Raw genomic sequence first — 4,565 nt, forward strand, 5'->3', positions numbered from 1 at the left:
TATATAAGTTATGCACATCACCCGGATAAGAAAGCACTTTGCTAAAGTTGTAACTTCGTATTCGATCCCAAGAAACGGGGTTCTCCTTGCGCAGAAAATGCTGTGCAACAAGATAGGGAGGGTGATGGAACAATGTAATGTGTTGAAATTTTTCAAAAGAGTAAAAAACGCCACAAAGACTAGGCAGTTAAAGGTGACAATATCTGTGTTGCCGTGCTCATATTTATTTTTCTAGTAAAACGTGTGGATTCCATTTGATCTTTTTTTCGTATCCAGGCAGATTCAAGTCAAATGACATTATACTACCCTCGCGAGCAGCAGAAATATTTACAATCCACGTTTCAAAAAAAATCCATTGGTATCCGAAACCCTTGCGACCTAAATATGATGCGATAAGTAAGTGAACTGAACCAAACTAATGTTGGATTAATTCAGATGGGACCGAAGACTCAACACCCTCAGTTTGAGCATGGAATCCAATGCTTCCCCCTATTTTCCCCGCACATCCCCATTTCGTTTGCAATGTGAAGACTATTCCTATGTCTGTAGGCCTTCGTTTTGGTAAGCTAAGATCATCTGTAGCAGACAGAGCCTGTTGCATGAAAAATATGGTGGGTTGTTCTCATAAGCGATTCCCACACATGAATATCTGTTTCATGAATCTTTCATTCATGGGCCAAGAAAAAACAGAGTATTCGGATAGAAGAAAATTCCTGTAATCCTTCAACAGTTTTCAAAACTTCATCTACACGTGAACCTTGTAACTAATCAGGCCGCTTGTAGACTGTCACGAGATCATTTATTACGAAGGCAATAGAAGCGGCTAAACTTATCCACGTTTTCACCCAACGTGTGCGGAAACAGAAAACTGCACAAGTAAGAAAAAAATTCGTGTTCTGACCTGGGGTACTTCGGATTCCACGACGGTCGAAAAAAGCGGCACCTCATGTGAAAGGGATTTGGAAAATTTTGGAATAACTGGAGGATCGACTATAGCAATTTTGTCTCCAAAGGGAGTGTTTTATCAAGTCCACGACCATCAAAGATGGAGAAAACAGCAGAAACAGCTGGTTATGAGCGATTGAGAAGGAGATCTCTAAGAAAGGAACAAATAAATTTAAGCAAATTAAACCTGAGTATCAGGAAAAATCTCCAACAACATATCACAACCATATTTTGCACATGGTACCACTTCTTATAGAATCTATTCACGAGTCTCATGGAGAAACTGTACGGGATCATATTAATCAGGTCCAATAGGTAATCGTTCAGCGTACTGCTACCAGACAATGAGATGATGCAACAACAAAAGAATATTGATTCAGACATTAATGACACAAAACCACGTTAAATTAGAAGCACGGTCAAGCCAAATAAAGGGGATAGGAATGGGATGAACAAGTCCAAAAAAAGGATTTCCGGTCCCCCCCAAAAAAAGGGTAGAGGACTTTACTTTCGAACCCTCCATCACGAGAACCCCAGTCAGCATGTTGCATCCTTCCATCAGCAGTTCTGCGACTCCTATACTCCTTACCATGATAACTCCCCTTTCGTTATATCCCAAATCATTGGCTGAGACAAGAACCTGCACCTCCAAGATGTAAGGGTGCTTAAGTAAAGCTAGACACGAAATGCTATCAAATATCAACGAAAGGAACCGTACCTCAGAACTGATACTCTCCTAAGATGGAAATAGCCTGGGAATAGGGTCCAGGATCGTCGATTGGGAAATACGAAGGTATCTATTACGGTATCATCAAAAGAGTTTCGGCGTTTTGACAGGCACCAAATGGAGCCCGCGATTACTCGTTAGAGAAATTTAACAATGCCAAGATCGGGGTAATTAGCAGTGGCACGAAAAGCTAAATGCCTCAACCAGAGGAGCGACTCCCTCGTTCGTCCTCCTCTTCCAAAACTGACCTGCAATGAACCACAAGCTTAGCACCAAATGGGAAAAAAAATTCAATGGCACCACTTGCACAAAACTCCAGCCAGCAATCAAAGCTGGTTCAAATTTCCAGAAAAATGTACAGTACCCAACCTTGACGGCGAGTGTAAGAGAGGCACGCATTTTTGGATTGGAATTAGCGCGGACATAGTAAGTGAGGCCATTGCGGAGGCGGCCGTAGTCAGCGCCGTAAGGAGTATAAGCCGGCAATACGTCGGAGAGCTCGAATCGCGGCGAATCTGCCCTCCCAAAGTTGTTCCCATGTCTTTCGCATGCGAGATCTGCGGCCCCCGTATATAGATATATATATATATATATATATATTAATATTAAGAATACTTAATTTAAAATTAATCCATGAAGATGATTTCAAAATTCTTCCACATATATAAAATTATTATTGTTGTGTAACCTTATTAGGAGATTTTATTTTCAAAATATTTTGGAATATTGAATTTAAAACAAGCTAATCGGACCATTATTATATATCATGACACTGCAAAAACATATCGGTGATTAGCGACAGTTTTAAACAAGCTCCGAACGTGATCGGAAGTTTTCGCTCAAACTGTCGGTAGATAGCTTCTGGAAGGAGGCACACGAGGTTGGTTTGGGGACGATCGAAAGCTCAGATCTGTCTAAATAGAGGGGTGCCGAGTCTCAGTTTGCTAACTCTCTCTCACTCTTTCCTAGCTTCTTCTAGTCAGTTTTAAGACTTTCTAAGCTTTCTACTGAAAGTCTGGAAGTTTCGGAGTGCGCCGGGGATAGTCAGCGGAGTTTGTGCCTAAGTCTTGGGACTATCGCCATCAGTGGCGATATAGCTAGTTCAGCTCTAGGCGTGTAAAGGGGGCCTGAGAGCTGCTAGCACCTGAGCGCAGATGACAACAATTCAAAGCTGAGGTTCGAATGCCGCCTACATTATGTAGCGCATCAATAACTTGATTAGATTTCAAATCCAAATAAGAAAAAACAAAATGTAAAGACCAAGCGTATGTGAAATAAAGTGTACTTACGCTGAAATATCTAGAATCATCTCATCAACAAACTGTTTCGCTTTGTTGGTGTAGTGCGTACTTGTAAAACAACTCATATGAGTTGGGCTCTCCTTAGAAATAGGTTTTGGTGTTTGAAAAAATGTTTTAGAAACATTAATCAACTGGTTTTATAAACACGGGATAAAAGGACGCCATACCAGTCAATATAATAAAAGATACAGTTCGTCGAAGTATATTTCACACGCTCTGATTCAGCTGAATAAACCTAATCATACAACCAGTTCCATTATATATTACAAGTCTTATAAAGGCTGCTTAAATGCCGACTACTCATTCAAAAATGGTCAAGTGTCGACTGCTCAGTCCAACTGCTTTACATAGTCCAATTATCCGACTGCTTAAATATGAAGATAAAGTCGTTGAAACTTCTTATCAAAAGATGTCCATATCAAACTACATATACGACTTGCATTTATGAAGACGTGCAAAACATCAAAAGACGTTTGAGACAAGCGTTGATGAAGGCATCAGAAAAAATGTTGCTCAAACATGTCTATATTTAAAAGGATTTCTAACAAGATAAAAGCAAGAGAGATACATAGCAGCTTACAAGTTATCCCAGCATTCTTCGAGCACTTTACACGATATACCTTGTTTGCTCATATTTCCCACTCATCAAAGATATATATATATCAGATCTTCAAGGATCACAAAAGGCAAAGAAACAACTCCCAAACTGTTAACCTCAGTTTGAAGAAGAGGAGTTGTTCACCTGTTTGAATTCATTCAAACTGATTATACTTCACTTATTGCTTCGGTGTTAAGACATGCTGTCTTAACTTGTATCGTGTTCTAGGAGTTTTGACCTAAGCAAAAGGTAAATCATACGATTGAAGTGGGTGTATTACAAGACGTTATAATAACCAAAGTTTTCTAGTATAACCTTTCCTGTGTGGAAGAAGGGGTGACGTAGGAGCAGTTAAGTCTCCGAACTTAAACATATTTGTGTGTTTTACATTCTAGTCAAGCCAATTTATATATATGTTTGATCTGTTAGCTGACCTATTTGCGCACATAGAATTGTTGGCTGATTAATATTGACATACGAGAAAGACTAGAGACCAGTTAGTCTCCAATTTTAGCGACACATTTTTTTACAGGTAGTCCCTAATGGTAACGACGAATTATATTAAAACCGTCGCTAATTGCGACTAAAATTTTTTATGAAGACCGTCTCTAAATTTAGCGATGCTTTAGGCCCAGATGGTCGCTAAATTTATAGATTGTGTTTTAAGTAAACCATCTCTAAATTCGATGATGGTTTTGAAAATAATTAATGGCTATTTTAGAGACGATTTTATCCACATATCATCTCTAATAGTAGCGACGCTTTTTTAAATAAATAACCACTATTTTACATACAAATTTATAAGTAAACCATCGCTGTTTTTAACGACATTTTTTAATAAATTAGTCTCTAATTTCTGACACGTGTCATATTTAACCGCCTCTGCAATTAATAATAACTCATAAACGTATTTCGTCATTAACAGATGAATAATACCCAGAAGTTTTGTTTGAGTAACAACCTAACAAACATTAATTCTTCAACATCATCAAAC

This window comes from Henckelia pumila, chromosome 4 (genome assembly GCF_033568475.1).
Source record: "Henckelia pumila isolate YLH828 chromosome 4, ASM3356847v2, whole genome shotgun sequence".
Classification (NCBI taxonomy): Eukaryota; Viridiplantae; Streptophyta; class Magnoliopsida; order Lamiales; family Gesneriaceae; genus Henckelia; species Henckelia pumila.